This window comes from Lolium rigidum, chromosome 3 (assembly GCF_022539505.1).
Source record: "Lolium rigidum isolate FL_2022 chromosome 3, APGP_CSIRO_Lrig_0.1, whole genome shotgun sequence".
In the NCBI taxonomy this organism is placed as follows: Eukaryota; Viridiplantae; Streptophyta; class Magnoliopsida; order Poales; family Poaceae; genus Lolium; species Lolium rigidum.
In genome coordinates this window covers 370,240,331-370,254,474 of record NC_061510.1, presented here as the reverse complement: position 1 = coordinate 370,254,474, position 14,144 = coordinate 370,240,331, and positions in this window count along the sequence as shown.

Below are 14,144 nucleotides of genomic sequence, written 5' to 3'. Positions count from 1 at the left end.
GCTAGCGAAGACTAGGTGGTTGGCGTATATAATCCTAGATTGGCTGAGAGAAGATCCTTCACTTGGTCCAACGAAGCACTCGTAAAAAAGGTGGTTGAGAAGTATAAAATGGAAGTACCTTACATGAGGATGTTCTATGCAAAGGAAATGGCTCTTGACAAGATCAATGGTCCATGGAATGAAAGCTTTCGGTTGCTTTACACTTTCAAATCTGAAGTGGAGATGGCTAGTCCAGTGCAGTGTTGTAGCGATAGACAAGCATACAGCTCCCTACAAATTGAAAAGCGGGAAGGTAATGCACAAGGAATGTTTCAGAAGGGCTTTTGTTTGTTTCAAAGCTTGCTGGAAAGGCTTTTTGGACGGTTGCAGGCCTTATCTGGCCGTGGATGCATCATCTCTTCATGGAAGGTTTAAAGGACAGCTAGTTGCTGCTACTGCAGTTGATGGACATAATTGGATGTTCCCTGTTGCTTATGGGGTTTTGGAGGTTGAGTCACAGGAAAGTTGGACTTGGTTTCTGCAGAATTTGTATGCCACATTTAAGCCACATTTAAGCCACATTTAAGCCACATTTATCATTTTAGGGTGTGGTCAAGAAGCCAATTCAATGAAATTTGCAAAGTAGACTATGTAACAAGTAACCTTGCGGAGAGTTTCAACTCAAAGGTCAAGTCATTGAAAGGGCTTATGCTGTGGCAAATATTTGATAAGATTAGGCAGATGATCATGATAAAGATCGATCTGCGTCAAAGAATTGCATCCACAAAATATGCTGGCCATCTCATGCTCCCATCTTTGATTAAGTCTTTGCATGACATGGCAAAACAATTGAGGATGCAATGCGTCAGAAAAGGAATGGAGGTCGAGGTAACCTACACCGACGGTAAAAACAAGCAGTGGAGGTATCCAAATGAGTTTGGTTGATAGGACATGCCATTGTAGGGGATGGCGGATCCGTGGGATACCCCTGCATACACGCATTGTTTTTCATGAGTGTTATAGGGGTGAAGATGGTGAAGTTGATCGTATGTGTCGAGTATTTCTCTGTTGCCAAATTTAGGGCTGCATATGCTATGAATGTTCCTACCTTGTTGGGAAAAGACCAATGGATGAAAGTCGATCCAGGCTTCAAACTCGTACTCTCCAAGTATTGACTAGACCGGCGGGTAGGCCGAGGAAGAATAGGATCGCAGCTAGTGCAGAGGGTGGTGCACCGATTCGAAAACGTAAGTGCAAACGTTGTGGAATCCCTGGACACATTGCTAGGCTTTGTAAAAATGGAGTTGATCCAGCTTTTGGAATGGAAGATCAGGCGGGAGCGAGAAAATGCAGAGGAGAATGAAGCAGCAATTCAACTTGAGATTGAAGCAGCTAGTTCAACATGAGGAGATTGAAGCAAGCAAATGCAAGAGGAGATTGAAGCAGCAGTTCAACATGAGGAGATTGAACCGATGGATCGAGAGCAGAGGGAACAGATGGATGTAGAAAGGCTTCAACCGATGAGTGCAGAGGAGAGGGAACAGTATAATCGAGATTAACTCGATAGTTGTAAGGCCATGTTAGATGCTAACTTCGAAGAACTCATGGCAGAAGAAAAAGCACAAGCTTCGCAGAAGAAGAATAACAAGAAAGAGGGCAAAAGGAAGGTAGACACCGGTAATATCCCTGGTAGGGTTACCCGGAGTAAGGTGGTGGCCCCGGCGAGTCACACCAGGAGCAAGAGAAAGATTTTATTCTGAACAACTAATTTGAATTTGTATGAACAATTTGTATTGGGGTTCCCTTTGTATTGGGGATGCCTTTGTGTTGAACAATTTGAATTTGTATGAACAATTTGTATTGTGGTTCCCTTTGTATTGGGGATCCCTTTGTGTTGAACAATTTGAATTTGTATGAACAATTTGTATGCCACATTTAAGCCACATTTAAGCCACATTTATCATTTTAGGGTTTTAGGGTTTTAGGGTTTTAGGGTTTTAACATTTTAGGGTTCAATTCAAAATAATTCAAAACATGGTGGAACCTTCCCATGGAGCCTTGTTATGTTACCTACAACCTAGAGAAATAATAATGGAAAAGGAAATATAGAGATATGAAGTTTTTATGCCAAAAGCTTCAAAACCACTTCCTAGTCCATGAGCTACTAGATATGAAGATGCAGGGCTTTCAGCTCAATACACCTCCCAAATACCCACTATGCTTACAAACTTTGTCCAAATGAGTCCAAATTCGTCACACTTGTGTATCTTTGAGTTGCAAACAATATCTAGTCGGCCAAAATGTAATATATTGTTCAAATAACACAATTTTACAATTTTTATGCCAAAAGCTTCAATTTCCCTTAGTCCGTTTATTATTTGGGTGCCCCTGTTTTACTTAGTGTTACTCAGCTTTCTCCTCCGGGCCCACTTGTTTTACTCAGTCATACTCAGTTTTGCCCTTCCGATAAATATTTCCTCACTTTTCCCCCTCTCGGCTCTACTCGGTTTTCCTAACTTGTACTCACCGGCTGATCTCTCGATTGGTCGAGATATATGTCACACGGATCTTGGTTGGATGAAAGCTCAACGAACGCTTGCACCGTTCGATCATTTATGATCGGACGGCCTCGTATCTCTCTCTACCACGATGGACGCATACGGAGACAAGAGCAGAGCACATACCTACCAACCCCGGCAGTCGCATATTCCAGCCGCATCCTCCTCTCTCGTATTTCCTCTCTTACTACGGCGGTCGCGGCGGCGCGGATCTAACCGTGCGTGCGGCGGCGTGCGGCGGCGCGGATCTAACCGTGCTTGCGGCGGCGTGCGGCGGCGCGGATCTAACCGTGCTTGCGGCGGCGTGCGGCGGCGCGGATCTAACCGTGCGTGCGGCGGCGTGCATCTAACCGTGCGTGCGCCGTGGATCTAAGAGTGCCGGTGAGGATCTAACCGTCAGAAATAGTTGAAATGTCTCTCTCTGTCTCACTTTCGATTCTATTCTCAGATCTGTTGAATGATGAAGAACACCAAGACGGCGGTCGTGCCGACAGTGGTCATCGATGCCACGAACATTGAAGCCATCGCCTACAACATCGCTTCGACGGCGCAGACCCAGCCCTCAATGTCGGAGCCTGTTGATGTCTCACTTCCGGTGCCGAGAGTGCGAATCGATGCCAAGACGATTGAAGCCATCGTCTACAACCGCGCTGCAAAGCCGCCGATCCAGCCCTCCGCGGATCCATCGCCGATGAAGTACACCAAGACGACGGCGGTTCCGACACTCGGTCATCGATGCCACGAACATTGAAGCCATCGCCTATAACATCGCTTCAACGTTTGATGGCGCAGATGACCACCCTCAGCCCGCCCGTCGTCCCGGCCTTTCTTGCCCATCGCTGCGCGGCCGTGTTCGACGCCGCAAATTGGGATAAATTATTATAAATTTGTATTTTTCAATTTCCAAATGGGATAAAATTGTTCGAACTACTACCTCCGTCTCAAAAAAAGCTTCTTCACGTTCTTGATGTGTCCATGTACATCCGTATGTATGATTTGAATTCTATCCCAACTTGATTGGGAAGATATTGATATGTATTTGATCCGGAGGCTGGTACATGCTTTCACTTTTGGGATCCCTTCACTTTTATAAAATGTTCATGCATGCTAAAATTATCGTGCGCATTACTTAGCACAAGTAGGAAATTGTACACCGAAATACGAGTGCTTAGAGCCACAACAAAATACAATGGTTAGAGCCATCTACCGAATAACAATTCTATACTAAATCGTCTACCAGAACCACATAACTGCTAGGACAGGGATGACACCTAATAAAACTGCACAGATAAATCTACTTTTCTCCTCTCCCATCACTTTAAGTTCATGTTCTAGATTTTCTACCACTTGATCAAATACGGCAAGATCTGTCTCAACTCTCAACTTCTCCTTGCGAATAAGCTCTGAATTCTTCTTTACTTCCTCCACAATACGCTTCAGCTCGAATATCATCAGGTTTTTACGGGCCAATTCATCACCTAAATTGGCCACCTTCTCCTCCAAATCCATCCTCTCGGCTACACCACCGGGTTGATTTATCTTGGTATGCAATGTACCATGGATCATCGGCTTGCCCGGCTAACTCGTAACAATAATGGAAAAAAGAACAACCGAAATCACCCAAACAGGCCATGGCGGAACTTCAAATTCAACGGTAGTACAGAGAGCTGAAGCTATATACCTGCACTTCCGACGAGGTAGGAGAAGTAGAACGTGGCCACGACATGATCGAATCCCCACCCTTGCCGGTGTACCCGCTACGACGAGACATTGAGGACTATTTCGTACCTGCAAACTCCAATAAATTACGGGAACCGAATCGATTAGGGGGCGGGGGAGGCAGAAGCGGAGGTCTACCAATTGGTGCGCGGAACAAATCCCGGTCGTCGTGGGCGGCGGATCTGCTTGCGGCGGACTTTCCTGCGGTGGGTACAATGCGTGCGGACGAAACAAGTGCTGGAGCCATGGTTGACGTGCAGCGCCACAGTTCGGCCGACGCCGCCGGGGGACAGAGCCGGCGGCGCGACGAGGCGCCGGCGATGGCTGCTCCGTCCGACGGTGGGGAACGAGCTGCCAGCGGTTCTCCGATCTAGCTTAAGAATAATTAATTAGCGAACTTGTTGCTTCTCTCTATGATATTCTCTAAAGACATATATCAGAGCGGCAATATATGATTTTTTCTCTCTAAATAAATAGACGACCCCACTGGTCATTGGCTGCGGCAGCCCCATAGAGCGGCAATATATGTCTTTTCCTAAAAAATAGATGACCCCACTGGTCATTGGCTGCGGAGGCCCCACAGAGCGGCAATATATGATTTTCTCTAAATAAATAGACGACCCCACTGGTCATTGGTCGCGGCAGCCCTACAGAGCAGCAATATATGTCTTTTCCTGAAAAATAGACGACCCCACCGGTCATTGGCTGCGGAGGCCCCACGGAGCGGCAATATATGAGTTTCCCTAAATAAATAGACGACCCCACTGGTCATTGGCTGCGGCGGCTCCACGGAGCGGCAATATATGTCTTTTTCCCGAAAAATATACGACCCCACCGGTCATTGGCTGCGGCAGCCCTATAGAGCGGCCCCATTTGTCATTGGCAGACACCGCGTATAAAATCATGAAATAAAATGGCCCACACGTCGGCGATAGATGGATGGCTGCTCCGACGTGTCTCCCCGACCCTACCCGTCGGCACGAGACGGTCGGGGAGGAGCTGCCCCGTGCGGCCCCACCCGGTCGGACTAACGGTCAAGGCCTCCGACCTGACGGCTATCGGCCGTTCCAGCACTTGTGCGTGTTTCAAACTATAGGAGGGGAAAACTGAGGAAAAACTAAGGGACTGGGGAAAACTGAGTACAACTAACGAACCAGGGGCACGAAAATAGAAATCCCTAATAAATAATAACTTCTCTCATTTGTGCTACATACACTCTTTTGTTGGATGACAAACACTATTCGTTGTGTAGGGCTACAAGAGCTCCCTCAAGCCGGAGTTAACAAGCGCCACAACATTCAGCATTCATATTTAAGTAACCTTAGAGCATAATAGATCTTTGCAAAATAAACCAAGTACTAACATAGCATGCACACTCGTCACCATCACACTACGAAGGAGGCATAGATCACATCAATACTATCATAATGACAATTAACTCCACAATCTACAAGAGATCATGATCATAATCTACGACAAGAACTACACGATGCACACACTGTCACCATTACACCATGCAGGAGGAATAGACTACTTTAATAACATCACATGAGTAGCACATAACTAGTAGCGATACAAAGCTCATCATATGGATCTCAATCATGTAAAGCAGCTCATGAGATCATTGTATTGGAGTACAGAGAGAGAGATTAACCACATAGCTACGGTAGAGCCCTCAGCCCCGGGGGAGAACTACTCCCTCCTCATCATAGGAGACAGCGATGGTGATGGAGATGGCGGTGGTGTCGATGGAGATGACTCCGGGGGCAATTCCCCGTCCCGGCGGCGTGCCGGAACAGAGACTTCTGTCCCCCGAATCTTGATTTCGCGATGGCGGCGGCTCAGGAAGGTTTTCTCGGGTTTCGTCGAACGTAATAGGGTTTTCGCGACGGAGACCTTAAGTAGGCGAAAGGGGAGCCTCGGAGGGGGCTTGGTGGTCCCACACACTAAGGGGGCGCGCCCCACCCCTTGGCCGCGCCGCCCTGGCGTTAGGGGCCCCCTGGCTCCTCTCCGGTACTTCTTCGATGCTCTGGAGGCTTCCGGTGAAAATAAGGTACAGGGCGTTGATTTCGTCCGATTCCGAGAATATTTCCTTACTAGGATTTCTGAAACCAAAAACAGCAGAAAACAGCAACTGGCCCTTCGGCATCTCGTCAATAGGTTAGTTCCGAAAAACGCATAATAATGACATATAATGTGTATAAAACATGTAGGTATCATCAATAAAGTAGCATGGAACATAAGAAATTATAGATACGTTTGGGACGTATCAGCTCCTACTGGTTCGATAACCTTGGGTTCATACTGAGGGAAACTTGCTTCTATACGCATCATACCTTCCACTTGGGGTTCCCAACGGACGTGTGCTTCGCGCGTATCAGCCATTGACACCGCCAAGATGGCCGCCACAAGATACTTTGAAGAAGCCTATGCTATGTGTGGTGAGTTTGGGCTCTATCCCATTATGGAGCTCAACAAGGACTATGGCATCGGTTTGGTTCATCAATTCTATGCCACCGTTCACTTTGAACAAGATGAAGCTAGAACTTTCCGGTGGATGACTCATCACACCCTCCTTGAGGCCAACTTGGCAAGCTTTGGAGATGCTCTTGGATACCCTCGCTCTCCGCGTGTGAATGAAAATGGTTGGAGGTCTCATGATAGTTCATTTGCTCAAACCAAGGAAGTCTTGGAACACCTCTATATCAAAGGTTGGGGTATTCTGGGCAAGAGTGCGGATCTTCTCCCTACTTGGGACATCATGCTTCGAGTATACCGGGAAACAATTGGACCCAAGGGTGGCAACCTTGATGAATTGCATCTATATGAAGTGGATCTTATGGCAAACTCCTATGCTAAGAAGGGCACCGGTGAGAAGCTTGATGTGATGGACTACATCTACAATGAGATGTGGTCATGTGTGATGGAGAAAAAGCTTCCTTCATTTGCTCCTTTCATCATGAAGCTCATTGAAGACACTTGGGCTGCTACTTGTTCGGCTCGCCTTATTCACTCTATTCCTCTCAACGTCACATCTCATGAAGTGAAGGTTCTTAGGGTCAAGCGCCACAACATGCCCATTGAAGATGTTGCTCCCATGGATGAGAAGCCACCAAGCTGGGCTTCTAAGCTTGCCCGCCGCATGCGACAGATCTTTGTCTCACCTCAGCAGTCAATCACCGTCAGTATCAGCAGCATGTTGAGGCCAAGAAGTCTCGGGGTCGTCAGAAGAGCATTATGAGGGCCCTCAATGTGGATGTGTCTCCTCCCGGATCCGAGGAGAGTATTACTCCAGAGGCTGAGTGGGTTTCTCAGCATGGCATCCCTCTCCCTCCAGATGGTCTTGAGATCGAGTCTCCTCCTCACACTCCACCCTTCCACGGCGCTCCATCGGATCTTCCTCCCGGCTGGGCTAACGCCGACCCTTGGGGCGTGTAGTTTCTCCTATCCCTTTTTTGTGCCTTGGTGCCAAAGGGGGAGAGTGAGACCTTATTAGGTTGCTCTCCGTTGGGTATTTGCATGGGGGAGTCATAAGCTCGTGTTGGCTTTGATTTTTATTGCTTGTCACTTCATTTATCTTTGTGGTGTCGAACTATGTTCTTAGCTTTTATGTGGTTTGTGAACCTTATCTATGTGTGTGGAACCTTATTGTTGTGTATGGTACACTTCGTATGTGAGTCCTCTATGGATATCTATGTGTGTGCATGATCTATCTTTATATATGCTTATCACTATGTTGTGTTGCTAATCCATGGAAGATGGGTGCAAGATATAGGGGGAGCTTCTTATGTGGTAATGCTCATAAATAGGGGGAGCTCCTCTATATCTCTCACATACTTGTTGTTTATTTTTGATCATTCGTTGCAAATACTTGTGTTGTCATCAAACACCAAAAAGGGGGAAATTGAAAGAACATTTCCCGCCCTTTTGGGTTTTTTGTGTTTGATGTCAACACTAGGTATATATTTATGTGCGTTGATGTAGACAGGTTCAAGATTACATGATATATACATGGCTGGTGGTATTGTATGTCAGTTCTGAAGATTATGCAGGTTTTTCATTTCTGGCGGAAGTTCCGGCCCCAGCTGGCGGAACTTCCGCCCTGTTGCTTCCAGCAGTGGCTTCTCAGCGCCGTTTTCCTTGAAGGTTTGTTCGCTGGCCGGAAGTTCCGGCGAAGAGGGGCGGAAGTTCTGGTCAGCGGAACTTCCGCCCAACTTCCGGGCTTGTTCCGGAAATGTCGCAAATGTGGCTCAGTATGTCCAGTATGGTTTTCTCGCAATTCCGGAACTTGGCTGGAACTTCCGGTCACCGGAAGTTCCGCCCTAGTTCCGCCCAAACCTCTATCTGCCTGCCCGTCTGATGCAAAAGGTTCTCGCCGGAACTTCCGGTCCTCACGTGTAGCGACCCAGAAAAATACCCCTACTAGTTTTTGCTTGTGCTCTTTCTTTTGTGCATCATCATGGCATCATGCATATATTTTCAACCTTAAAAAATATTTTTATTAAACCCTACTTTATTTCTAGTACAATTCCATCTTTTTGTTTCAAATTATATCTCTCCTTTCTCTATTTATTTCGTTGCCAAAATCTATTTGAAAATGGCTTTGAAACAAACAAAAAACAATAAAAGAAAACATGTTAAAAAAAAAGGGGAGACAAGCTCCCAACCGGCCAGGCCCAAAAGGCCCAGCCGGCGGCCGATCTAGCCCACCCAGGAGAAACCCTAGCTTCCCCACCCGGCCAGCTTCCCCCTCCCTGGCAATCTTGCAGCCGCCCCCCTCTCCCTCTTTTCTGTTCGCCATCAGGTCCTTCCACCATCTCTCGAGCCTGACACGGTCGCTCCCCTCGCTCGCCTCTGCCCGATCCCGAGCGCCTCCTCTCGCTGCTACGCGTGCCTCACCTCCCTTCCCTGCTCCGCGGCTGGTCCAGCCGCCGGCCGGCGAGCCTCCTCCCCAAGCTCTGCCACCTCCTGGTGCCGCTCCCCTCTTGCCCCGCACAGACACCGTCGTCCGTCGCCTCTCTGCCATGCGTCCGCTCACCACGTCGACAAGAACGCCGCCGCTACGAGCACGCGCCCGCGGCCACCTCCCTCAGGCGCCCTCCCGAGCTCGTCACCGCCGCGCCTGCGCCGCCGGCCCTCGCCGTTCCCTGCTGCTAGGCACAAGTTCTGCAGGTCCCCGTGCTGCTCCTCTCTGCCGTGCTGTCCGCCGCCGCCGCCGGTCCGTCCCGACCTCCCCGAGCTTGTCCATGACTCTTGGTCGACGCCAAGGACTTCGAAGTACTGCCCGCGCCTCCGGCCGCTTGTTTCTCTTCGTCACGCATGCGTGCCCATAAGCTGTTTGACAGGAGTTGTATTCCAGTGCAGGTCAACGCACGCCTGGCCGCCTTGGTTCACGGTTCTGTGTTGGTGGAGTGTACTGTTGATCTCGTGGTGCTGTGGTGATGGCATGTAACTCGTACGCGGGCGCAGATGTTCATTTCTCCCCGCGAAACCAAGTGCGCCGTTGCCGACGCAACCAAGTTCGACCTCAACCCTCGGAGACCATCGACGCAAACCGCAAGTTCTCCTTCATGGTTTAGAAGGCCGAAACCCCACCTTCTTCTTCCTCTCCGATTTCGATCCGGCGACCATCCTTTACCGATATCGTGAGACCCCGAACCTAACCAAACTATTTTATAAATGTGCTATATATCTTGTTGCATTAATTATACCATATTGCATCGCATCGCATGTCTTGTGGGTTTGGGTAAATAGTGAATCACCTAAATAAATATGGAATTGTGCGGGACTACTTATCTCTTATCTCGGTTCCATTTAAATTTGTGTAGCGCACCCATGCCATGCTTATGACATGCTAATCAACATTTAATATGCGGGGTAGATAAACAACTAGAACCTAATAATTGCTTGTCCGGATTCCGATTCCGTTTAAATTGGATAAGTGCATCGCATCATATCTGCCATGCATGCATATTTTGATCATGCCGATTCTTCTTCGTAATAGTAAGACTTGCATACGTTGTGTGTTCCAGCATTTGCTTCTTCCCGGATAGGATCGCGAAGTGGTGTGGTGAGATACGACGAGTTCTCCGACAAGTTCTCCTGCAGCTTTTCATAGGCGAGCCCACCTCCTTCACCTATTTTATATTTTGCTCTCGCTCTCACTGCTATCCTTATGTTGCGCTTCTCTATCGAGTCACGTGTCCTATTCCACTTGTTTACCATAATAATCCTATATATATCATTCCTTACCCATAGCCGTTGCTTGATGTTTGAGCCTTGCGAGTCGTAGGCGTGTTTAGGCTCTGTTGTTTATCTCGATCTGTTATCGGGATATGATGGGTTGTTGGGATGTTATCACATGCTATATCAGTTGTTGGAGATACACATGCTTTACTTATTTGTTAACAACTAAAATTGTAAGCAGAGGCATCTGTGAACCCCTTTGCGAAAGCATCAGAACTTTGACTCGCTAATGTCCCATAGGACCCGAGTTCTTGTTATCTGTTCCGAGACTGAGCGCTCTAACCACACGTGGGTAAGCTTACTGGGTCTCCCCTCGACCACTGCCGGAATCTACAGCTTTGTCCAGTGGCCACAATTAGTTTGCATGTTTGTTTGTTTCTCCCGGGCGTGCAAGCATGTTTCTTTGTGGTCAGATGATATGATGTTACTTTTGGGGCCTTGTACCCCGTTGTTTCTTGCACGTTCGTAGGTTGCGGAGCCGCTGCGAAGTGGTCATCCCGCTGGGCACTGATCACCTAGTACGCTGACGCAATAGCTGAGTCCGCTTCGGAGCACGGCCGGACTCTGATACGGGTTTAACTTAGTTAGGTGGCTTCCTGGACATTGTTGTAGTGAAGGAGAGTGCGAGTCGTGATATCCACCTGTCGCAAGTGGGTTGAGCGTGCGTGTGGCTACATTTGGGCACCCTACAGGGTTACAATCTTATCGATAAGACGTGTCCGCGGTTATGGACGACTTGGAATTGTATAGCTCGATCATAGAACAACTTACACCTTTATGTTGTTGATAATAATTTGCTAATAACTTGATTAGTAATATAGCATTACTACAACCGATACCTAATAAAACTTGTCCACCGTTGAGTGCCTTTTACATTGCCTCTTCGCTTTGTTGAAGGGGATATGTGTAATCGGCTGGGTTATGTTTGTGTAGTATTTATCTGTTACCTTGTGCGCTCTCTTATCTTGTCTGAGTAGACGGATGTTGTAGCGTGTCTCTATTGGTTATAGTTTTGCTGCCGCTAAACCTACCATACAGCCCCAGGCGATATATATATTCGCCCGGCGAGCATAGCCATTTCTAGTCTCGCTAAGTACGTGCCGAAGTTCGTTCCTTGGTACTTACTCTCGCCTTTTCTCTTTCTCTTCTGTTCCCTCCCTTTTGTCGGCAACCGATGGCCCGACTTCGACAGGTACAAGATGACGACGTTAGCAAGGTTACCCATCCGGCTTGGCCTGGGCAGGGTTATGGACGCCATTGGTTATCTTCAGGACTCTTAGTCCAATTTGTATCTTGTCCGTACTCGGACGTACTTGATCTTTTGTATGATTCGGATCTTTGTATTGTATATTTGTATCTTGACTCGTTGGAGTCGTTGTTGTAATATATGTTTCTTGTGGGCTCTATTGTAATCCTGTTGTAATGTTACCGCTCGTGTTAATTCCTCTGGCATCACGTGTGTGATTCGTCGCGCACGTCGTGTCGGAGGGCGTCTCTGAATTGATATCATGCGGATTTCGGTGGGATCGCTGGAATCCTCATGGTACCGGTTCCGGGGCGTCACATCACGGCCGGAACTTCCAGTGCCGGCCGGAACTTCCGGCCCTTCTGGCCGGAACTTCCGGTGTTACTGAAAAACGTCCACAACGGTCAGATCTGAGAGCTCCACTCATATAAATAGCTCTCTTCTCCAATGGGACAAGTTGCTCAATGATTGCACAAAAATCTGCCATGCCTCACCACCATTAGAGCCACCTCAAGAACTCAAGATTTGCAAGATCTCCTCCCTCACCCAACCAAAGCTCTTGATCTTTGGAGATTCGAAGGAGAAGACACCGATCTACATCCTCACCGAAGCGATTTACATTTCCCCCTCATTTGTTTGAGGGCCCCCTTGCTAGTGTTCCTCTTTGGATCCCTAGTTGATTTGTGTTGATGTATTGTTGTGTTGTTACTGATTTGGGAGCCTCCAATTCGGTTGTGGATGTGTGCCCCAAGAACTTTGTAAAGGCCCGGTTTCCGCCTCGAGGAAATCCCTTAGTGGAAGTGGGCTAGGCCTTCGTGGCGTTGCTCACAGGAGATCTGAGTGAAGCCTTCGTGGCTGTTGGTTTGGCTTTCATAGCAACCACACTCCTCCAAATGTAGACGTACCTTCTTGCAAAGGAAGGGAACTACGGGAATCATCTCCGTGTCATCGCGTGCTCCACTCTCGGTTACCTCTATCCTATTCTATCTCCTATATATTTCTTAGCTATATCTTGCTTAGTTGGTAACCTTGTCATATAGGTAAATTCACTTAGTTGCATATCTAGAGAATTTACCTTTGTGTCAAGCCTAAATTGAAAAAGAACTAAAAATTGGTTAGCACCTATTCACCCCTCCCCTCTAGGTGCGGCATACGATCCTTTCACTTGCCCAATGACCAACCATCCCTCGACGACCATTTTCTCCTCCAGCTGCGTGTAGTTGCTGGTTCTTTTGCTAAGCCGGCGACCTCGAGCTTGTACAACTGCTTCTTGTGTGAGCTCGTCACTGAACAACGGCCCTTGGTCGATGTTCATGGGGCCGTGATGGCTAGTGGTGTCCTCCTCTATGTCAATGGGAGGTGGCGGGGGAGCCTGCTCGGTCGACGGATATGGCATGGTGGTCGGCATCGTCGATGGGTAAGACAGAGGGGCCTGCATGGTGGACGCTGCCTGCATAGATGGCGGCGCGCGCTCGCCCAACAAATCGTCGAACATGTTTGCGGGCACCGGTCATCGCTGCTGCTCCCAGCTGCTTGGGGGCCTTGGAGTGCACCACCGGCGCACGGTTGAGGTCAATGGACGAAGGCGATGCCCTATCATGGACTCGCCCACCTCCGGTGACCCATCCCGTGACGGGTACAAGTACCGCCCCGACGGCGCTATCATTTCGTGCGCGTCGGGCGTGTACCCCAACGGGGCAGTCGGTGGGGCTGTTGACCTTGGAGGAAGGGGTCGGGTCACGGACGAGGCAGAGGCTGAGCCGACGCCCGGGACGACCATGTGCTGAGCGAGCGCGGCGTGGCGTAAAAGAGCATGGCATGCTCTTGTATGCATGGCCTTCGCCTCCGTTTGGAGGAGCTGGAACTGCTCGGCCGCCCTCTGCCGCTCCTCGGCGGCAGCGGCCTCCTTCTTCCGTTGTTCGTGCGCCCGACGTCGGTCGACCCGCTTCTTGCTCTCGATCACCCTCTGCTCCGCGGTGAGCTTGGGCTTCGCCTTCTTCATCGCTGCCGCGGGACCACCGGAGCGTCCAGCCACGGCAGGAGCGACAACAGCCGCGAGCTGGGCCTCGTCTTCGATGGTGGCGGTGACAGGAGCTTCGTCGGCCATCTCTAGGTTTTGGGAGTGGAGTAGAGTGGGTGCGTTTTGGGAGGTAGACAGGCAGGCCAGGGGAGGACGCGAGAGGGTAGCCCTCGGTGTCCGCGGCCACGCAAATGAGGCCTAGATTTGGGCTGGCTTTGGGTCGTCCCGGACGCCGCGACCATCCGTTTTAGGGATGGGTCCGTGCGCTGGGCCGCATTTTTGTCCGGTTGGACCCATCCGAAACGCACGGGCACGGTTTGGGGCAAGGTTGCCCCGTTGGAGATGGCCTTAAAGCATCTCCAGCCGTTGGGGCTCC